At 38.1% G+C, this 25,066-nt stretch overlaps 1 protein-coding gene across 1 annotated transcript in view; it reads right to left on the bottom strand.

Moving 5' to 3' along the window:
- The window catches only part of PPM1E (protein phosphatase, Mg2+/Mn2+ dependent 1E), an 811,755-nt gene that overhangs the window by 424,444 nt on the left and 362,245 nt on the right, over positions 1 to 25,066 (bottom strand). The window lies entirely within an intron of this gene.

A 25,066-nucleotide genomic window follows, 5' to 3' on the forward strand; every position in this document is an offset into this window, starting at 1 on the left:
AGAACATCAACAAAAGAATTGTGCCATTAAACAAGTTACTCTCTTTTTTGACTAAATTTATGTGACTAGGATTCATAAGTATCTGTGCTCATGGAAAATACTGACATGGGTGTAGGATGCCAGGCATTAAAGAAAGGTTTAAAGCTGCCACTGAGGCCTGTTGTTGTTGTTATACTGTAGTTATGGAAATGGCAAGCAACATCTAACACTATGCAATGGACCTGCAGTGAGATGCAGTGCAATACAAATGTCCATCAGTGACATGCAGAACTATGCAAATGTCCATCAGTGACATACAGAACTATGCAAATGTCCATCAGTGACATGCATTATGCAAACATCTGTCAATGACATGCAGCATTATGCAAATGTCCATCAATGACATGCAGTACTCTGCAAACGTCCATCAATGGCATGCTGCACTATGCAAATGTCCAGGAATTAGATGTAGCAATATGCAAATAACTTTCAGTGAGGCACAGTCAATGTGGAATATATTTTATTTATTTGGTTGACATTTGTTTCCTGGGAAAGTCTGACTGAGGTCCTGAGATTCCATTTTCAGCAGAGGCCAGAGAAGAAACGTTCCAAGGTACAAGATAATTAATAATATACTGCAGTAGAATTCTTATATAACTAAAATATATTTGTCAAAAATGCAATGGAAGAGATGTTTAAAGAAAAATAATAAGAATATTCTACACTCCTACCTAATGCATGGAACAAATACTTGTAAACATTCAGCCAAGTAAAATAAATAAGTAAAGTACAAATAATGGATATATTTACATCCCTCCATCCACAACCCCTTTTCCCCCCACCTGTGCAGTCCACATCCAAGGTGATCTTTTGTCTATGTAAGCCAAATATTGTCAAAATTTTACAATTACATCTAGACTACTGCTGGGCTCCTGTTTCAGGTGCTTTCTCGGATGCTCCTGCTCAAAACATCCTGGGAAGGGAGAAACTTTTTATTTCAGCTCCAAAAGGTGTTCAAGATGCTTCTTTTGATACCATGTCCACAACTGAGGACTACAAGCTCTTTATTTTTAAAAGATTGGTTTACTGGCATAAAATACATGCACCTGCAATGTGCTGAGTTCTACAACACCAGAAAAAAAGAGCAATATGCTAGCAGAAAAGACTTTCCTGCCAATTATGTGGAAAATCCTAGATACCATATTATCAGTTATACTGCTGAAGGCATCAGAAGATGAGAAATATGATTTTATGAACTGCTTTAATAATGAACCAGAACAATGGAAATTTCTTCATCCTGTTACTCTCACACATGTATGTGTACATAGTGTGCTGCATATATGTATATTTGTGTGTGTGTGCGCACATGAGACAGACTAAATCAAAGGACAAAATAACTTTGCTCTCATTTAGCTGCATCACTGCCTGCAGATTTATTCCATTTTTACATATTTCACAGATTCATGAATCAACTAAGTTTACAAAGCAGAATCATGGACATACTCATCTTACCAATATCCACCCCACATAAGAAGTTAAGCCTAGGATTAAATTATGTGTGCCCATCTAATCATCAAGGGGAAATCATCTAATCATTAGGGTAAAACTCAATGTTTTTTAAGTAACAGAAGATAATTCCAGAGACGGAGAAGTACTGAGTTATAAATCTGCCCCTCCAGTGTTTCTTATTTACTTATTAACAGATATTTTAAGTCCACAGTTTGAGTGTTTGTATGGCCATTTGTTTTGTAAGGATGTGGGAAATAAAGGAGGATTATTTCTTAACAGCACAGAATGCTACACATAAATCACCTAAAACAGTCAGGATATAAAGACAGAGTTTCAAGCCTGTTTTTGGTAGCTGTGTATTTAGTTTAGTGATCTTTTAGTAGCGAACCTCTGTGGTATTCCTAGGTGCATGAAGTATCTGGATAGATGCATACTAAAATGGGCTTTATACTTTATAATTGGTTTGATCAATAAAAGTATAGAGGAATCGTAGCATTTTTGACCTAGACAACTTTAATTATTAACTGGGCTAGACAGAAGGATTTTTTGTTGCTAGTGTTTTGGGGTAATCAGAGGGGAGGGGAGTATCTACAAAGGTGCCGAGATTTCTGACAACTATGTTAGTCAGAAAAACGGATGCTGCCTATAATGCAAGCTTCTATTGAGTTTTGTTTAACAAAGGTGGCAATTTTACTTCCTTTGCATTTATTTAAGCCCGTTTCTAAAACATCATCGATTTACATGGTTAAGCCCTTGCTTGCTCTAGTAACACTGTATTGGATGATGTGCAAACAACTGCTGAATTTAGTTAGCCCTATGTCTGGTTTAGTGATTTGATGATCCAAGAAGATGCCAAACAGAAGGGGTTCCAGTGATCCCTGAGAAATGCACTAGCCACGATTTTTCCTTGTGAAGTGGCACCCGCTCAGATCCGCCAGCTGTCCCTATTTTGGAAAAAAAAAGTTCCTATTTTCAGGACTGATTTACCCATGTACAGTATGTCCATATTTTTGGAGGTATGCCCTTATTTTCAGGCTTTATTTACCTCTCCATACAATTTTCTGCATCCCCCCTCATCCCATGTGATTTTTGAAGTTGTCTAATACACAGAAAACCACATTACATGACCAACATACTAATAACACCAATAGTTTAAAGAAGAGGTCACAAATTTTACATCTCCCTTTTTCTGAAGCAAAGACAAATAAACTTCTGTTGTATAATTTGTGATATAGTTTATTAAAGTTTACAAACATTACACTTTCTGATAACCTGCTTATATTTTTTCACCATTTTTGTCACTCTCTGTTTCTAAATGAAAACTCCACCCACTCACACAGTTTAACTCCAACCTTAGGTTTCTTTTCTCCCTACAGTATGACTCCAGTATTGTGTAGGTACAAGAAACCTGCTTGTACTTTTTAAAACTTTAATTTTCTTGCTTTTGAATCAAAGGAAAGGAAAGCCAATCTACTTTTTTTAAGCTTAACTTACTTTACATACTTTGCAGAGGAATTCATCTCCACCTGCATGGCATACCATAAATACACATCAATCTGTAGTTTACCCTGTCAGGTACTTCTGTCAATCTTAGATGGGCAATTAATCCTGCTAATGTCAGGAACACAGCAGCTGCTATAAAAAATAAGGCAAAAACCTGTGGAACTGTTTTCCACTGTTTTTATTGCAGAGAGGAGGAGAACTTACCACTCCCCTTCCATAGCAAAACAAAGAAATTAGATCAGTCAGGCAGTTGTCACCTCTTCTGACAAATTTACATAAGCAGCAACGCAGTACTGAAATGGTAAGTTTTAAATGTTGGTTATTTAGAATACTTTATATGTTAAGATAACTCAAATGTAGTATCAAATATATCCGTGACATTTACAGAAAAGTCAGAAAATACTTTTTCTTGTAAAGTATCAACACATTTACCATTTTCAAGCCCCCCCCCACACACACACACACATGAAAGAACTACAGAAAGAGACAAGTGGTAATCCTATCAACTAGCTGCACTGATACTGCTCTTGAAAAGGTCTTCTATGCTTTTTTGTGACATCCTTCCAGAGGGGGATGTAAATCTGGTACACGCAGATCTAGGGTAAAAGATTCTCACTGATTTTGCATCAGTCCTTATACCAGTAGAGTGCATAGGCATTTTGTAGTCCACAAAGAAAATGTGAGCATTGATGGCAACCATAATATACAGGTGAATTTATTTTAACATATGTTTACTATGTGCCCTTGCATTAAAAACATTAAGAAAAGGAAATCAGAAGTACTTAACTGTGTTTAAAAGTATGCGTGCACACACACAAACACACACACAGAAAAAGTCACATCAGACATGTGCATTTAAACACAGTACTGCATACCACACATAGTATTCTACATGCTACATACATTTTTATATGTGTGTGTGTGTGTGTGTGTGCATCTGTGTGTTTATGTGTAGGCACACATATACAGTTATACAAAATTACAAAATTTCCATTTTGATTTGTTTTTATTTAAAGGTCATGAAGTACACACACAGGCATATAATATACTTCTCCATTTTATATATATATATATATATATATATATATATATATATATATATATATATATATCTATACATATACACACACTCATATGTTTTTATATACATGTACACACACACACACACACACATATATATATATATATGCATTATATATAATGTATGTATGTATATATATATATATATATATATATATATATATATATATATATATATATATATCTACTTCAGTAGATCGAAATTTTAAATGTTCAAAGACAATATGGCTGAGACCATAACATCGAACATTTAAAAGTTCGAAACCGAAGAAAAAAAATTAAAAAACTAAACCTGTGTAGCAGGGGGGCAAGCCCCTCTGCACCCCCCACTACTTAAATACACCAGCTCTGAGATCGCATGACATTGCGGAAAAGGGAAATCTTCCCATTCCACACTGTACGCGGATCTCCATTCGGTCCGTTCGAACTTTTAAATGTTCGATGTTATGGTCTCGGCCATATCATCTTCGAACATTTAAAAGTTCGATCTACTGGAGGGAACCCATATATATATATAAATATATATATATATATATATATATATATATATATATATATATATATATATGGGTTCCTATGAGTTCATCGAACTTTCAAATCACCGACACTCACCTCTTCGACATTCACATCATCGACAATTCCGGTAAGCGATCTTCCCCCTGCAGGACCCATGGTAGCGCTTGTTTCTCTGGTACGACATGAAGTACAACACTTTCAAGGTAAATTATACAGAATCACGTAAACCCTACTCGTTCTATCATAGAAACGAGCGCTACCATGGGTCCTGCAGGGGGAAGATCGCTTACCGGAATTGTCGATGATGTGAATGTCAATGTTTTGGTGTCAAAGAGGTGCGTGTTGGTGATTTGAAAGTTCGATGAACTCATAGGAACCCATATATATATATATATATATATATATATATATATATATATATATATGGGTCTATGTTATAAAACTGAAAACGCAAACTCTCGAACACTCACACGAGCGAATAATCAAAAACTCGAAATTGGTATTGTGGGGGGCTGTGCCCCCCACAGCCCCCTTTAAATATATATTCCTACTCCAAGATCAGACTACAGTGAGGAAAGGACAAATATTCCGATCTTCACTGTACTGCGATCCCAAAATGTGACTTTCGAGTTTCTGATTATTCACTCATGTGAACATTCAAGAGTTTGCATTTTCGTCTTTCTAAAGTAGACCCTGTATATATACATACATATATATATATATATATATATACATACATATATATATATATACATACATACACACACATACACGTGCACATATACACAAGCACATACACATTCATATATATTTAATATATGAATATGGGTGCATACAATTTTTTATTTATAATAAAGTTAACAGTAGAGTTAAGCATTATTACTATACACATTCTAGTAAATGTTGTTTAATGTTTTACTTATTTACTGTCACACATTGGCTATGTGTTACACATGCAATCTTTGTCAATGTCTTTATGTCAGTATTTTTTTCTTTGTATTGCTAAGTGCATTTATTACTTGTTATTATCTTTGCCAATGTAGCCTGAGTCATGGCTAAAAAGGGTCTTGGGACTAGTTCACTTTCCTAGTTACCAAAGTATAAATAAATATGAAACAGAAAAAAAGGTGGGTGAACATGACAGAAATAATTAAGGAACTAGTAAAGCACATTTTAATTCACCATCATTCAGGAGAAAGAAAAATATTTCCACTGAAGGTATTGGGAATTACAGACAGACTTACTTTGGATTCCTACTACTTGTTACCTGTATATTATACAGCAAGTATCATTCATTGCAGGGAGAGTTTTCACACCTCAGCATGAGAGTATAGGGGAAGGTCTATCAATTCTTTTAGAACTACAAAAGAATCCCTTAACAAAGGCCTGCTATTTACTTACTTTCTTTTGCTGGAAGCAGCTAACAGTTACTTATAGCACAGAACAAGCTCTGACAGTCACATAAATGAGGCTCAGTCAGAGAAACATAGAAGTAGCTGTAGTACAGAAGGTGTGCTAGATGACAGTGCTTCACAGTCCTGCCATTTTATCTTAATCACATGAGAAAACAACACAACTTCTTTATATCTAGCATGACTTATATAAAGAGGACTAAAAATGTATTCTGGGAGGAAGGAATGAATGGAAGAAAACTAGGTCGCATTACCAAGTCAGGCCCTATCATCCGCCATTTTGAGGGAAACACATTAAAATTGTAAAATAAGCACTTGGAATGATTTTGAGGCATTAAAATAGCTCAGAAAACAAAGATACAATAAAAAGCATTCTTTTCCGAGTTCTAAGGTGGAGTTTTCCTTTAAACATGTTTTTCTGACTAGTATCTCACATTCCTACTGGAAACATAAGAGTTATGTGCTATTTGGCATTCAAATTGTGTCTTAATTAGATGTCCAGTTTTTCAGCTGGATGTTCCTACTTTTTAAGGGCTTTGTTCCTATTTTCAATGTCTGCAGGTTGAGAGTCATGCACCTGCTGCATTAACAATCAGAGTTCTATCTGTCAGACAATTTGCTTTCTATCTTACAACATAAGATTCTACATTTAGGCCTATAAACTTAATTATAATTCCAACATCTAGAATAGTGTCAAAGGCCTTGGTTTGATCCAGGTACACTGAATGAACTGTATGACCACTATCTACAGATGTAGTGACTTTCACAAAGAAGTTTGCTAAATTAAATATACTTGATGTACAGACACAGGCACCTTGAGTAACATTTTTCCTGTAAAAGCACAACTAAAATTTCACCAATGCCTAGTTGCACACAGGACAACTAGTTTACAATGGCAAGCACTGTCCTCAGAGCTGCAAACAGGATACTCCTGACATTGCTTTATATTCTCACTCCAACTGTCTAATCAATAAAAAAGGGTCTGTTGCTATGGATGTGAACTTTCCCACTATCTCTGTTATCAGCTTGGTGGGTATGAGCATTCCGAGGCAATGTAGAAATTGCTTCATGTTTACTGACAACCAGTTAATTCTTAAACAAACTGATATAGCATGTGAGAGATGTATTTACACAATGTCACTGGAGGCAAAGTTCTCATATAAAAGTACTCCTAATGTCAATAAGGTTGCCAGTAGTACACATGCTAAACCCCTCACATACAATTCCAAGCAGACATATAGATCCACATATGCTGAGGCACTTAAATGTAACCTTCCTAAACCCCAAAGACCTCCTAGATGAAGTACACATAACAAATACCCTCAGCAACCTCAATGCACTCTTTCAAAACAACACCCACATAAACACAGAGTCACATCTCATGGAGTATCTACTTCTAAGCCCATAAGGCAAGCTATCACACAATCCAACATTCTGGTCATTTGAGACTCCATTGTGTGACACACTGATGTCCCTCTCACCGGGCTGAGTGAAGAGAAAGTTGCTTGTTAGAGGTTAGTATCCACCACATTACACACACACTCAGGTCAATGGACCACAAGTACCAGTATGACTCAGTCATAGTCCATGTGGGAAAAATGACCTCAGACTTACCTCCCCAGACTATATGAAGATAGACATCAGGGAGCTCCTGGAATATGTGCCTCAGGCTTGTATAAACCTAGCATTGAGTAGCATTTTTCCTTTTCCAAGGATGATGCCACAATACAAAAAAAAGATGACAAGACTTTAACAACTGGCTTACTTTCTGGTGTCATTCTAAGGGGGTTGCAATATTTGTCAGCATGTAAGGAGATGGTCAACAGACCACACTGCTTTGCCTGGGATGGTCTGTGCCTCTCCCATCAAGGCTTTTGAATATTAGCTGAAACACTGTCTTCCTCCATAGTGTCTTTTTTTAGGCAATGCCAAATTTAAAAGTACTTCTGACATAGGAAATGAAAACCAAGAAAATCTAAAGGTATTACTGCTCAATGCTAGAAGTCTAAACAAAAAACTCCACTACCGAGAAGCTCTCTTCATCCTAGAGAATGCTGATGTCTGTGCGGTCACTGAGACATGGTTTAAAGCCACAGAGAGCAGACCAACAGTGCAAGGTTATAATGCCTTCCACACATTTAGACCAGCTACTACACAGACAGGGACTAAAGGTGGAGGTGTATCAATTTACATCAAAATAAATATATCTCACTGCTGGTCAAACAGGATAATGCACTGGAGCTGCTCCATGCCCAAATCACCATATGCAAAATCCAATACCACTTTCATGCAAGCTATAGGTCCCTCTCTATGATCCAGGAAACCCATATCATGCATTTAAACTTATTGGAAACACTCACCATCCAAGCTAATACCATATTCATGGTCGACTTTAATTACCCCACTATTAACTGGGAATCCTATACAACACCAAATGTACAGGCACAGACATTCCTAGATTTTGTAAATGCAAACTCCCTGAACCAGATTCCCAATACACCAACCATGGGTGAAACCATACTGGATTTGGTCTTCACTAATATGAGAGAGTGCTGCACACCCCCTACTGTAACGTCATCCCTGGTAAGGTCAGACCACAAAATGGTCTCTTTTGAAGTAAAAATAAAACCTGGACCCACAGCTAAACCTGGAATATTCAGGAACTACTCTAAGGCTAACTTCCTGCTAAATTTCAAGGTCCCATAAACCATGGGAATACTGCTGCCTATGCAGAACTGTTCACAGAAACCTTGTACAAACATGTTAATAGCTGCATAGCGGCAGCTGTACCCACCAGGAAGAAGTTCAGAACTAACTCAAAAAAACAAACCACCATGGTGGAATTACAAAATCAATAGGCTATATAACAGAAGGAAGAAAATCATGGCAAAAATTAGGAGATTCAACACCCAGCAGGATAAAAATGCTCAAACTAAACAAACAACTCAGAGGACAAATAATGTCTACCAAAGCCAAATTTGAGGTAAATTTGGCCTCCCAGGCCAAGGACAACCACAAGGCATTCTTTAGCTATATCCACAACCTCAAATGTGTGCAGAGCTCATTGTAAATGGAGCCACCTATACTGATCCAGAAGATATAGCAAACCTACTGGCTGATAAATTCAGCCCCAACTTTATCTCTCTCTCCCCCTCAACCTTCCCTCAGGAAATATCATCAAATATAACTCCCCCTGCTATCACTAGGGAACAGGTCCTTAATGCTCTCTCTAAGGCCAAGAACACTACATCAATGGGCCCACACAATATCCTAGGATGCTTTCTAAATAGCATGAAACATGACCTATCAGGCCATCTAGAATTGCTATTTAACTTTAGCCTCAAACAGGCTTCATGCCTCATGAATGGAGAACAGCAGCAGTCATCCCTCTGTACAAAGACGGGCTATCTACAGGCCCTGGGAATGACAGACCCATATGTCTCACTAGTCTTATATGTAAAGCCATGGAAAGAATTATCATGGAAGTGATCAACAGTGATATAATAAACTACCAGACACTGGACCCAACCCAGTTTGATTTTGTCAAGGGCAGGTCATACCTACTCAACCTGGTGGACTTCTTTGAGAAGGCTACTAAAGCAATGGATGAGAGCAAAATGGTTCTCATTGCCTACCTTGACCTGGCCAAGGCATTTGATGCAATACCCCACTCAGGCATTGTTGACAAACTCAAGAGGTTAGGTACAAACCTGTATGTTACCCAGTGGATGGCCAACTGGCTCAAAGACAGGAAGAAGTTAGAATTGGGGAGTCCACTTCTACAGAGGCCAGTCACAAGTGGAGTCCCTCAAGGATCAGTCCTTGGACCACTCCTTTTTGAAATTTACTTCTCTGAAGTCAAGGCCAATGTCAATGGTCTCTGTCTGACTAAATTTGCAGATGATTGCAAATTAGGAGCTGTCATTGAATCCCACACTGACACAAATGTTCTCCAGGAAGGCCTAATATAGACAAGCAACTGGTGTCAGAACCATGGACTAAAATTAAATGCCAAGAAATGCATAATAGTATCCTTTAGGAAGTCAAATCCCTGGTAACTATTATATTGACAACACATCCCTTAGAGTTGACCCCAGTAGTCAATGACTTAGGAACACGCACAGACAGTAATCTGGGTGTTGACCAACATTCGTCTACAGTAGTGAGGAAATCATTCTATGTGGCGCAACTTATAAACAAAGGTATGGCAATTAAGTCCAAGGAAGACACTGTTCCACTGTATTTGACATTCATCAGACCTATCATTCTGTACAATGCCCCCAGGCATATCCAACAACTGGAATGCCCACAGAAGTTCCTCACTAAAAGAAAACAGGGCATAAGTAATATTTCCTATGCAGACTTCTTGGGTCTATATCAGTCCGTCGAAATGGCTGAATATCGAATACCAGATGTTCGAACTGTAAATTTCGAACACTGGTAATTGCAAAGCCACGGCACACCAAATTCTTTCCCAGGGAAAGAATTTGGTGGGCTGTTTCTGTGGCTTTGTGAGTATCAGGACTGTGGTGGGAAGTTACGGGTCGGGTTGAGGTAAGTGTGCGAATGTGTGGATGTTAGGGTTAGGGCGCAGGTTAGGTGAGTTAGGGTTAGGGCATGGGTGAGGTGGGTGTGCGATAGTGAAAGACTTTAGGGTTAGAGTGGGATAGGTGAGTTAGGGTTAGGGAGTGGGTAAGGTGAGTGTGTGGTAGTTACGGACCTTAGGATTAGGGTTGGGTTAAGGTAAGTGGATAGCTAGTAGTGTATGTATGGTTTAGTGTAGGGTTTTGTGAAGTGTATGTGCGTGGATTATGTATTTTGGTGTGCTTGTGTTGTGTGTAAGTTTGTTGGAGCAGTGAATTTTTTCCCTGGGAAAAAATTTGCTGTTTTGAGTGTTCGATGTTGTGGTGTTTCGGGTGAAATGGTTCGATATTAGAACATTCGAAGTAATAATACTTCGATGTTCTACTATAGACCCGACTGCTTCAAGGATCTATCCCTGTATTCTGTCTCTTACAGGCTTCTGAGGAGAGATCTATGTCTGGCATACAGAACATTGTCAGACACCTCTCAGGTGGACCTCCAGCATATCCACAAAACAAACAGCACCTGAATTACCCATTCTAAAGACTTAAACCTTGCCTCTGATATAAATAGGATCTGCTGAAGAGACAGATATGTATCCCAGAGACTATCCCATCTCTGGAACAGGCTCCTCATCAGTGTGAAGCAGAGTTCCTCCCTAACACAATTCAAGTGCAACTTGAACAATTGGATGGAGAACAGGAAATTCATCCCTAGTTTAGCACATTTGTCTCTAATGAGCACAGGCAACCTGTAAATGGTTCATCTCTTAGGCCCCTGCTTGTAAATGGTTTATCTCTCAAGCCCCTGCTTACACTTACCAAGGGTATCAGAACTTGTCAGAGATTTGGGATGCATGGCTAGGCTTAAAAAAGCCCTTGTGGTTGTTAGCCTAGTAAATAGCTATGCACCTATAAATACCTATGATCTCCTGCGACAAAGATATGTATTGTTGGATGTCTACAGTATTATGATTTTATACCAGAATTTAAGAAATCAAATATAATATGTCTATGTCTTTACAAATTAGGCATATTAGACTGATGGGTGTATAATTTCTTGGATATGAGAGGGAAAGGCATAATGAAGCCATTTTTCATACTTCAGGAACACACCCTGTGGTTATGTTTAAACTGAAGACATTTTAGGAGAGGTTCAAACAGTGCGACTTTGGCACTTTTAGTTAAGCAAACAGGTATATTTTGAGAGCATAGAGGTGGCACTTTTAATTGAAGATAGTGAGATAGTGCAGTTAGGACATGTTCCATAATAATCTTGATGGAAGGAAGGGAAACAGGAAATTTATGTAACTTTAATATCTGTTTGTGGTGTGAAGTTGGCACTTTTTATATGCAAGTATATTAGCAATTATATTGCTAATGCCTTAGGGGTCACAGTGAGTATGAATTAATTTTCAAGCATTGTTGACTGTTATTTTATAATTGTTGCATGTAGTTAAAAGAGAATTTATGATTATCCTTAGCTTCAGATGTTAATCTTAATTTGTTTTCTGCTCTGATTTTCCTTATGTTAACTTTCAGTTTTTGATAGAGTCTTTAATGCATGTATCATTCCACAACCCCTTTTTCCCATTTTTGTATACGAGGTTGGAGTATCACTAACAGTGACAATCACCTAGAGTCAAGGCTTACACTGCCAGGTGGCTAGCCTTGCCATGATAGTTCTTCCAAACCAAACACTAGTAACCTTCCAAAAACTCAAATGCCTTCCAAACGATGCCTTCAGAGAGCACATACACGCACAACAAAGCAAACAATAACCACAACACATAACAATACACACACTAGTGTCTCAACAAACAAGCCCATAAGGCAAAACACAAAGCCCAACATAATGGTCATACGAGACTCCATAGTGAGGCACACGAATGTCACTCTCACCAGACTGGATAAGGAGAAAGTTTTGGTTAGCTGCTTGTCAGGTCACACAAGCACTCAAGTCACTCAGTTACATGTGTCACAGGGAGGTATGAGCCTAGCCATGAGCAGCATTCTACCTTCATCAAGGATGTTGCCACAATGCAAACAAAAAATTACTCATTTTAACAACTGGCTTAACTTTACGTTTCAGTCCAAGGGGATCTGTCAGCCTGGGCAGATATGATTGACAGGCCATGCTGTTATATCAGAGGTGGTCTGCACCCATCTATTCTAGGCTTTTGGATACTGGCAACGACATTAGCAACCCCCATAGTGCCTTTTTTAGGGAGTGTCAAAGTAACTAAATTCCCAATGGAACTAAATATTCTCTTGATAAGTTCAAGGTACTGCTGCTCAATGCTAGGAGTCTAAACAAGAAACTGTACTTCCTGGAAGCACTCCTCACCTTGGAATATGCTGATGTCTGTGTAGTCATTGAGACATAGGTCAAAGCTGTGGAAAGCACCCCAACTGTGCAAAGCTACAATGCCTTCCATACATTCAGACCACAAAATGAGCAAGAAGGGACCAAAGAAGAAGGTGTATACATCTTCATAAAGGATAAGTACTCCTCAAGACTGGTCAAACAGTATGACTCTCTCGAGCTACTCTATGTCCAACTAATCATAGGCAAAATCCTCTAGTACATCATTGTTAGCTATAAGTCCCCCACCATGAACCAGGAAAAATATACAATGTACCTGGACTTACTTGATTCACTTACCTTGCAACCCAATACCTCAGCCATGGGTGATTTTAACTATCCTACCATTGACTAGGGAACATCCACTAATAAGCAGGCTTAGAGGTTCTTGGACTTTGTCAGTGCAAATGCTATGGAACATCTGGTCAGTGCATTCACTACGGGCTCAAATATCTTGGACATAGTACTAACATGGGGAGGTGTGCAATGTCTTCCTTGGTAAGAACAGACCATAAAATGGTCTTCTTGAAATAAATACAAGGCCAGATACCACATCAAGCTAAAAAATGTTAAAGAATTTCTCCAAGACAAACTACCTCCTAGTAGGTGATGGCATAAGAAATTTCAAAGCTCCCTTGGACCCAATGATGGCTTGTGATATTGGACTGCAGCCCCCCCAGCTGTAAACCACATGGTACAGTCCTCCAAATCCTCCATACAAAGTGAATCCAGACTGCTGTCTTACCAGTCCAGATTCAGGAAGCAGACTGCTGATTCCTAAGCTTGCAGGTTCATCTTGCTGTGGATTAGTGCGTGTGTGTGTGTGTGTGTATAATGCCCCACTCAGTGAGTACTGGTGGCTAGAGAGAACTCAGAATACCTGCTGGTGGTACTTGAACCCTGTACCTTTGCTACAGGTAACAAGAGCCTGAATTCACTACCCACCACCATTTGTGAAGCTTTTGGAGATTTTTGCCTCATATTTTGTTTTTTTCTGTTCCTTGTAAAATCTGTGGTTTCTGAGGGTTTAATCCCTTAAATAGTTGATGGTGCAGTGGTAGTATTTTTGCCTCACAGCTAGAGGTTCTCTGGTTTGATTCTTGGCTGGGGTGCCCTATGTGTGGAGTCTGCATGTCCTCCCTGTGTTTGTGTGGGTTTGCTCTGCTGTCCTCCCATGTTACAAAGACATGTGTCTGCAGTATTTCTCCCTGGGCCTCTGCTGAAAATTGGCTTTTGTTCTAAGTCAGACTTTTCTGGTTAACAAATGTTAAATACATAAAACTGACAGGCATTTGAATTTCAGATTTCATATTCTTCAGAAAGTACATAGTAACACAAAACCTTTTATTCCAGCAATTTTCTAAGTTCTTTCTAAGATGTATATTTGAAATGTGTCCCTATTTTTGGGACTGTATTTCCCCCATTATTTGTTTCATCCAGGTTTTTTGTGCTAAGGTTGAGAGCTATGGTGAGAACTGAATTCACTGAATATGTTTGAGGACTGTATTCCCCCATTACTGGCTTTGTATAGGTGTTTTGTGCTAAGTGGTTGACAGCTATGGTGAGAACTGAATTCACTAAATGGTAGCCATTTAAGTTTCAGTCTTACTCTCTTTCACAAAACAGCTGATTTGGCATAGTGGTATGTTGCTCTGACTGTTTTGCACAGGGCCCTGCGTTCAAGTTCTGGCAGTGAAATGCATGGTGGTAACACCGCATTTTATTCTAGCAACTTTCCAAGATTATATAAGCAATGTTTAAAATGTGTCCCTGGTTTTTGGGCTTTTGTCCCTCCCCAATACATTTATTGGAATATTACTAGCTTATCATTTTATGCATTTTGTTTCATTGTTTCTCTAACAAATGTACTGTATTATACAAGGAATATAATTTAATGCAATCAGGAAGGTAAAATGCAAAATAAAACTTTCAAATGAAGTCCAAACCATTGTAGAAGTAAAGCAGTATAAATCATTTAGGAATTAAGTCACTAAATAATGAGTTTCAGACTTCATAACCTTCAGAAAACAAGATCTGTTATTTTATCAACTGTCTCAGTTTATAGTGTCCCTTCTTTCACAGGTTCCCAGCTGTATTGTGTGGCTATTTGGTCCATTTTTCATAAAATTGTGTTTTTTGGAAAATTAGTGACAAATCAGTAAAGACTGAAGTTAGAAAATAATGACAGACATTTGAGTTTCATATTTCATACCCTTCAGAAAATTCATATTAATGCAAAACCTACTATTCTATTATCTTTTGTCCTTATTTTTGGGCCTTTGTCCGATGTTGCAGAATGTTCTGGTTTTCATCATATTTTTATACTGTTGGTTAGTTAATGGAATTTTACAAGCAGTTTTTTTCATCAGTATTATCAACTAATCTTATTTTATTTCATTTTATATTTTTCATCATGAATTTCATGAGCAATATACCTTTGACATGTAAATAGTATATGTCTTTAGCGTGCTTTATGCATTTCAGATTTACTTAAATATTCAATCGCTATTTTTCACAGTTTACTTCCTATATATTTGTATTCAGTGCATATGCTGAGTAAATGAGCATTTGTTTGGCAGTTAATCAATTGTTAAGTTGATTGTCTTTTAATTATTTAATTGCTTTATTTTAGCGCCAAAATTTATATAAAAAGGTTTTTATTGATTATTATTACTACTTCTGATGAAGCGTAGAGTCATCTACGCGAAAGCGCTTAATCTGTGTGTTTTTTATACCAAATAAAGAACTTCGTTTTGGAATACAACAGTGGTGATTTTTCCATCATGGTGAAACCTTCTGTATATCTCATTCATTATTTTAAGAAGCTTATTACATTTGTTGAAGACTTGCAGTCATCTTTGCAGGCTTTACCTGTAAACTAAACAGAATGCCAATCAATCATGTATGGTCCATAACCTGTGCAGTAATCTTTTAAGCAATGTATCGTGAACTTGTTTCTTGTTTGCTTTTCATTTTTTACTTTGATCATATTTGCCCCATGAAACAAGTAGATAGTTGTTGTCAGGCAGCATGTCTTTTTTGGATAAGAAACATTTTTTACAAGTGCGAGTATCACAGAGATTGCTACTTTCAGCATGTTACTTGGTACTTTAATAAAGCTGAATATAAATTATAATTAGAACTGCAGTGCAAGGAGAAGTGGTTTGAGTTGAGTGCTGCTTGTTTTTCTTAAATTTGATTTTGACTGGCATTCCACTAATGTATTTAAAAAGTAATTTATTTTTTCATGCCTCACAACCTTTTTGTTTCCATTTAGATATTAAGTAAGCTGTCATGCAGCCAATGCATTGAAATATTTTTTTTCTTCTACACTTCATTTTGTCTTGATTGGACTCTCATAATGACGGTTTGGCACCCAGGGCAGCGTATTTATTTAAACTTACAGTTTTTGTGGTTTGAGCATAGCTCCTCCCCTTTCTAGCTGGCTGCACCCCTTCCTCATTGACTCCACCCATTCAGCTGTCTCCTGCAGCCCCCCTTTGATTTGAAGTCACCAGCCGCCACTGCTTGGACCTAGAAAACACAGACTCCTATGTATAAGTGTATAGCAAATGTGATTCCCTGCATGTGTGCAGCTATGCATGTTATATTACAGACAATGTGTAAGGATAAACAGACATATTTCTATAAACATACTTTTGTGCGGTGGTGGTGCCATGGTAGCATTGTCGTCTCACAGTTAGACGTTGCCTGTTCGATTCTCAGTTAGAGCATCTTCTGTGTGTCGATATGCGTGAATGGGTGTTCCTTCATTGAAGGTTGTGCGTTAGGCCCAGCAAGCCAGCATGTGAAAGTCTACTGCCAATCATTAGCTGACCGGAGTTCCGCTGTGGCGACCCCTAACCGGGAAAAGCCGAAAGACACAAAACATACTTTATTTATTTTGATCTCCAAAAGCCTTACCAGCTAGCTTCTTACTCCATACAATGCCCTAGCAAGAAATGGAACCTAGATCTGGAAATTTCACTATTATAATCAAATAAAGCGTTGTCCTGTAGATTGCTCATTTCCTAACTGTACTCTTGAAGAAAATGACAGACTCCTTTAAAGAAAAAAATCTGCAAAATGAGATACCTCATGACCAGTTCATGAAAACTGCAAAGAGGCAAGGGGAAAGGGGAGAGAGTATATATTCCTGACAATTTCATTCTGTGCGTTATCCCTAACAAGTTCATTATGTACGTTCATGCATATATGCATGTATGTGTGTATCTATCTATATGTCTGTCTAATAAAAAGAATGCAGGAACTGCCACTGACTACAAAGAAAAGTCTCTTTTCCTTCAAGAAAAAGAAACACTTTAGGCAGTTTAGCTCTTGAATTATCACTTATGCAGTCTCTGCAGTTTGGTAAGACTGTTATAAATTACATGTGGAAGGATAAAATGGTCTCTAAAAACTAGAATTTAAAAAGAGCCGCAAGGGATATAAACACCAAGGATGAGCAGTCCAATGTTCCAGCATGGCTTAGTGTGTAAAAACTGCAATTCCCAAATCCCTGAAGTGTGCTTTAGAGCATGTTAAAACTTGTAATGACGGCAAAATAAATGTAAAGAGCTGCTGGGATTTAACATTGAGTACTTTCATACCAGACAGATTAAATCAATAAAAAAATTATATAAATTGTATGAATAAAAACATAAATGATAATTATATCCCATCCACCTAAAAAAGAGCACCAAACAAAAGTTCAGCATCAATCTAGACAACCGATGCTATCAGTATTCCTTGCATGTCAGTTACAGATTAAAACGGTTTTTCATTCTAGTCATTTGAACGTCTGCCATATTACACATAACACAACTATCATAAAATGGCTCTTTTCATCATCTGTTGCATTTATGTCTAGTCTTTTTCATTAAATCTTTTTTGCAGTTAAGGATTAATGGAAACTGTATAAAATCCTGCTCCTCTGTGCTGTAGAAAGTCTACAGCGTGTGGTTTAACTCCTGAATCCTTGAATGCAATCTCTGGTTTTTGTTTTATTATTTTGTATCTGTTTTTATTCCTTGGTCTCTGTTTATCCAAGGACATGTCTCTTCTCTGATATGCTCCCTGTACCTCTCAGCTGTCCAGAGTGCTTCTGATTTTGGTTTGTATTTTAGCTCTAGCTCTCATTATATTTTTTATTTTCTGGTAAAGCACCAAGCATTACAGTTAGTTAATAATGCAACACAATAGAGTTTCATTCCTTTTATTGTTCACAGAATGCTTGTTGATGTAAAACCTGTTGTTTTATTAACTTTTTAAATGAATTAAATATTTAAATATTGTCTCCTTTTTGTGCCTTTGTCCCCCTATTATTTTTGGCTTTGTCCATAAACAGTTTTTTGAACAATTAACATCTTTATTAAATTATCACATATGACATAGGCAATCTTACATTTATATAAATGAAAACAAGCCAAACTGACATAATTTTAGTTGCTAACATTATGCATCACAAACTATATTTACATAATTGTTTCCAAATAGAAATTTTATTCATTTTGCTTTACGAAACATAACATAAACAGGACACTTGCAGTTTGGAAAAGAACATTGTGCATCAGATATCATACAAATAGTAATAATAGTAATAACAAAACTTATTTACAACATGTACAAACGTGCTGCCTAGGGATGTTTCCAACCCAGGAAATAATCATACAGAAAGATGGAAAGAACAACAAAAATGTAGGTGGGTAGGTACTGTAACTAGTCAGAATGTAAAAGCCTCAATCTAATATGTAGAATATGAGATATGATAGAAACCCCATGTGTAATGATCCTAAGCTACAAAGATGAGTGGAATATAAGAGTCATAGTGAAGTCAATGTGCAAAAGGAAGCATTATAGGAGGGATAAGCCTATAGTATTAAAATACCCATTCAAACAATAGTTAGCCAGAAGCTCAAATATGACATTCCAGAAATGCTGGAAGTAAGTGCTTTTATCAACTTTTATAAGCTTTTGAGAAGTGATATATTTAACAGCCATATTCCTGAACCCACTCCAAGACATTTTAGATTGATTTAGCCAGTGTTTAGAGATGCAGAATTTGACTAGTAGACAGAGTGTTATTAGGATATGAAGTTTTAATTTAGAAAGTTTAAGATTAGTAATGTATAATAGAGTCATCTCCCATGAAAGGGTTGACTTGTGATAGCCCATCTTGTCGAGTCTCACCTTTAGAGAGAACCAGATGCTTTTAGAGTAGCGGCAAAACCAAATTATATGAAGGACAGCAGCATGGACAAGCAGAAGATATATTAGGGTTAAATTTGTTTAAATGTGTGGGAGTGTAATATAAATTATTGTTAATCATAAATTGTGTGTAAGTAAGCTTTTTGAAAGGGGAGAATAATAGGGTGGATTTAATGCCTTCTAACTTTTGTTCATCTAATAGGGTAATACCTTGTTGATCCCAGTATTTCACATATACCAACCTCTCCTGAAACTGAATTGTGTTTATGAGTTTACGAAAACGGGATAACATATTCTTATTACTTGCTAGGATATGGAGCAGGTTGGAAACCTGAAGGAAGTCATAGTCTGGAATTGTAAGGTCTTGTATTAAGGAAGTAACAAATTCTCTGATTTGTCGCAATATTATAATGTATTTTTTAGATACTTTTAATGGATCTCTTGAGCTTTGTGTTTATGTATGTCCCAGAGTGAGTAGTCTTTTATTAGATGATAGTCTCCAAGATTGATCATGTTGTTATTTAGCTTGATATTAGGGTTTAGATGGATGGGTTGGAATAGAAGAAGAGCTTTGTCTAGCTTCAGGGATTTAAAAATCTCTTGGAAGGATTTGATTTTGCACTTCAGTATGTGGTGGATTTTTAATTGTCTAAGAGTCAATGGGTCAGGGAAGGGAAGAGCTTTGGGATTTAGACTAATTTCCAGAGCATGATTGTACCACATTTTAACCCAAAGGGGGGTCCACATAGGGCTGTTCGATGGTAATTTACAATAGTAACTAATCTGTTTGCTTGCAAATATTCTATAGTAAAGTTGAAGGTCTGGCATGTCAAGGCCTCCTTTGGATTTTGGAAAAGTAAGTCTCTGATACGACACCCTAACTGATTTTGTATGCCAAATTAATTTTGCAAAAGCTTTGTGTATTTTAATGAAGAGAGAATTGGGGATAAAGGAGAAGAAAGCATAAAGGTGATAGAGAAGCTTTGGGAGGATATTCATTTTGATGATGGATGTTTAAGATAGTAGGGACAGTTTCAACTTTTGCCATCTATACAGGTCTTGGGAGAAAGTTGACCATAATTTGGAAATGTTGGAATGACCGATAGAGGACAAAGAGTGGTCGAAGCAAACTCTAAGATATTTGCAAGAATAAGATAATTTAAAGGGGGAGTCTGAGAAGAGGTTTTCTCTATGAGCTGTAGGGTTGATCGGGAATATGAAGGATTTATTCAGATTAATTTTGTAGTCAGAGATATAAACAAAAGTGTTTAGGGTAGTAATTTTTTTTGTATCTGACATCGGATGTTCAAAATAAATGCTCTGGTCATCCGCAAACGCAGTCAAACATATTCATATGCAGAACTTTGGGAATGGAGTGGTGGGTTGTTTGTCTAATGGAAAGAAAAAGAGGTTCAAGATACAAGTTGAAAAGGAGAGGGGTACCCTTGTCTGGTACCATTTGAGATTTTTATTGGTTTAGATAATTTCTTATGTATAGGTGCGTGAATTAACTATTATATATAGTCTTGATCAGATTAATGAACCCAGAGTGAATATCAAAATAAGATAATACTATGAACAAAAATTTCCAGTTGACCCTATCAAAAGCCTTACATGCATCTAGTATCATTGCGTATCTTGGGTTTTTGTCATTCTTGGTAAGGCCTATCATCGATTCTAGAGTCAGTGTATTGTCCCATGTATGTTTTTTGGACATAGGTTCATACTAGGCTATCTGCCCTAGGGCATTTATAAGCCTAGCCAGAGTGTGTTTGGCTTTCGCCACCCATTTTAATTAATTTTGCTATGCCCTTTTTCAAGGTTAGTATACTGTGCCTCTGTCTAACAGTGGCACAGAAGTGATACCCGGGGTAAACCTATGATCCCCCATCCACTCATCAAGATTCCTCTTGAAGAGAGTCAATGAGGGACTCTGGAATAAAATCCCAGTCCAGGTTAGGCAGAGTGAAGGGAGCCTCTGGGTTATGAATCTGTCCCTCCAGCATGTCCTATTTCAGTGCTGAGGTTCAAGTCTCTCGAGCACGTAGCTCAATAGGATTTGGATTTTCTGAGGTGCAGCATGTCCATTAATTCCGGGTTGGACATGGCTTTATACATCAGGCACAGATCACCTCTGAGCAGGCGGTATGCCACTGAGTAGAGCTGGAGTTTCTTTAACCGGGCAGCATATGGCATCTGTTTGAGCCCTTTGATCCTCTTGGTGAGGTACTTTTGGGGTCTTTCCAGTTGCTGCAGGTGTATGGTAAGGTACATCCCAAAAGGGGCATTGTACTCAATTATGGGCTTGATGAAGGATGAGTAAAGAGGCACGATGACCTCCTCTGATCTAGATGTGAATCCATTCATGATTAGGTGGGCTATATAAAATGTTTTTCTAACCACTTGGCCCACGGGTGTCAAATGAGAGATTGTTATCAACTTGGGTCCCCAGGTCCCTAATTACTTCTTCCGTACTTAATGGATTACCACTTATGTGGTAATTTGTGGGCACTTTATTTTTGCCAAAGGGGATGACTATACACTTTTTGGCGTTTAGCTTGAGGCCATGGCTCTGGCACCAGTTGTCGGTTTCTATGAGGCCCTTTTGGAAGATGCTTGTGTCAGCTGGAGAGTCGATTATGGCACCCAGTTTGCAGTCATCTGCGAACTTGGTCAGCCACAGTCCTTCCGTGTTGGCCTGTACCTCTGAGAAATATATACCGAACAAGAGAGGTCCCAGGACTGAGCCTTGTGGGATGCCACTTGTAACTGGTTTGGAGTCTGACATGGCTCCAGCAATTCTAACCATGTGGGTTCTGTCCTTGAGCCAGTTTGCAACCCATCTAGTGACATAGGGGTTTATATTTAAGCTGGTGAGCTTATCTATAATGCCAGAGTGGCGTATTGTATCGAAGGCTTTTGCGAGGTCCAGGTAGGCTGTGTGGACCACCTTCCCCTCGTCAATGGCCTTGGTGACTGTTTCAAAGAAATCGACCAGGTTTAAGAGGCAGGATCTGCCCTTAACAAAGCCGAACTGGGTAGGATCCAGTGTCTGTAGGTCCCCAATATCTTTATTTATAAGGTCCATGATGATCCTTTCCATAGCTTTGCAGACCAAGCTAGTCAGGCTTATGGGGTGATAGTTTCCAGGATCCGTTGAGGCACCACCTTTGTGGAAAGGGACCACCATTGCTGTATGCCACTTTTTGGGTACATATCCTGTAGTAAGGCTGAGATTGAACAGTAATTTTATGTTTGGGTTTAGCTTTTCTTGGAGTTCATGTAGGACGCAGCCTGGGACACTGTCTGGTCCCATTGATGCTGTGTTTTTTGCTTTGGAGAGGGCGGCTCTTACCTGAGCATCTGAGATGTCAGGGGGGCAGCACTCTGCTGGGATAGATATTTGCCCTTTTGGTGGGGGGGGAGTTTGCACTGAACCTGTCAGCTAGGATGTTGGCAATGTCTGTGGGTTCGGTGTATTTTTTGTCATTTTGGACTAATTCTGAGCATATCTGGGAATTCCCACCCAGGTTCCTAACATAACTAAAGAAAGCCTTGTGATTATCCTTAGTGTCCTGTGCAATTTTTCTCTCGAAGCTGGCCTTAGATGATTTTATAAGTGCCCGTAGTTTTTTGCTAATACTGATCAGAGATGCCTTCCCTTTTTGGGATTTTGCTCTATCATGTAGTAGCTTCCTCCTTCTATTGTATAGTTTGTTTATGGCTGGGGTCCACCAGACAGGATGTCTGCCTTTGGAGGATTGGGTCTTGGTTTTATTTGGGATTGCATGATCCATGCATTCCTGAAGGTGTTCATAGAATGCGTTTATACAGGATTCTGCGGTCTGGGCCATATTTTCCACAGGCCCGGGGGCTTTGAAGGATTCCACCTTGGTTTTGAGGAGTGTGAAATTTGCTTTAGAGAAGTTTTTCACTGTAGTTTTCTGGGCAGGGGGTGGGGCCGGGATGTGAATATCCAGTGAGATTAGTTTATGGTCTGATCTTACCGGTGAGGGATACATTTCTGGTCTGGAGCATAGAGTCCCCATGTTGGTGATGATCAGGTCCAGTATGTTTTCCCCTCTTGTGGGTGTGGTAGCAAGTTGTTCTATAGTATTTGAGTTTATAAATTCTAGGAACCTTTGGGCTAATAGCCTGTTTGTTCTTTGGAAATCAAGGAGGTAAATACTTGAGTCCTTCAGCTAACAAGGAGGATAAAATTTTAATGTCCACATTCATTAATGAGATTGGCCTATAGTTATTCACGTTTGATCAATCCAGATTATTTTTGGGGAGTGGTATGGTCTTTGAGTGGTTAAGGTATAGGTCTGAAATGCCATTGAGGGATATACAAATAAATAGATTGAGTAGGATTGGAGCAAGTATGACTTTAAAAGTTTTATAGAGGTCAGTAGAGTAACCGTCAGGACCTGGAGCTTTCCCTGACTTAAGGTTATCTATGGAGTTGATCATTTCTTGAATGCTAAAGGGGGCAAGTAGGATCTTTTTTGTTCTTCATTGAGCTTTGGGAAAGTGATGTTGTTGAGATATCCTTTTATCTCCGGGATTGGGGTTTGTTGATTGCTCCTTGCATAGATATCTGAATATAACTGATGGAATAAGTGAATAATTTGTATATCTGATTTATAAAGTGTGTCCTGGTAAAGAATAGGGGCTATCCTGCATGAATTCTGTTTGTCTTCAATATTACATAATTGCTGATCCATAACATTATACATCAATTTATAATCTACCTAGTCACTGTCAATTAGACATTACATAGCTCATTCAAATCATGCCTTCTTTTAAAAATCATTCCTCCTCTGTATGGATTGCTACTCCAATTCACATTTTTTTCTTACGTAATTTGCTTCTTCCCTTTTCTAAAGATCCTGATTCCAATTGTTTTATCTCTGTTACTATATTTACTACTTCTAGTAAAGTTAGTTTAGACTTTGATTTCCATTTTCTAGTAATTGCTTTTTTGGCAGCCACCATAATTAGACTCAGCAAGGCCTTATTATGTATAAGCAATTCCAATTCTGTATCACAGCTCAAAAAAGTCATTCCCTTAGTTACACTAATTTGCTCACCAGCATTTCTGAGAGAGCAGTCTGCAGGGAATCTTTAAAGTCTGCCAACTTATTACACTCCCAGAAAATATGTTCCAGGTTGCCACTTTCTTCCCCATCACAAGTCCAACATTTGCTGTCTTCCTGAGGAAAAAAATCTTTGAAGTCTACTTGGAGAATAAATTGGGAGACATACATATATCCCCATTGTTTCTTTGTAAATTGCTTATCCAATCTCTCTCCCCAATCCTTTCTAACCTCCTCTGATTCTTGTAATCATGCAATATTTTATATGCTTACTAATTAACAGCAGCTTCTGTTCTAGATACTACTAAACACTCTACCAGTGCTGATCTTTCGTTTAGAGCCCCCCCCCACTTCTTTCTCTTTGCCTATACTCCGATATCAATCCTTGATAGGGAAGGCAATCTCTGTCCTGCAGTCCAAATAAATTATTGACATCTTCCCAATCTATTACCTTTCCCTTTCTAATTATTTGCTCCCAATACCTTGGTTCTTTTGCCAGTTTTCTCCAATAAATTCCAGCCCCCTCTTGCCTATTGTCTGTATCCCTAATTGCAGTCATCCCTATCAGCAAAATCTCCTTTCTCCATTCCTGTGTTAGCTTAGTTCTTAGAATACTTTCTGCTACTTTATAAATATAATATTCTGCATGGTTATTGTTATTCTCCTTAAGGATCTGCATCCAAAATCCCAGTCTCTCCTTGCTTCTTGAACTTCTTCCCTGTTTCATCATCATCCCTTTTCACCTTGAATTATAGGTTTCTGCTTGTGCTATGTATAGGTGCCTTAGCTGTGTAGCTCTGAAATACCCCTTCA

This window comes from Protopterus annectens, chromosome 13.part0 (genome assembly GCF_019279795.1).
Source record: "Protopterus annectens isolate FY-2018-M chromosome 13.part0, PAN1.0, whole genome shotgun sequence".
Classification (NCBI taxonomy): domain Eukaryota; kingdom Metazoa; phylum Chordata; order Ceratodontiformes; family Protopteridae; genus Protopterus; species Protopterus annectens.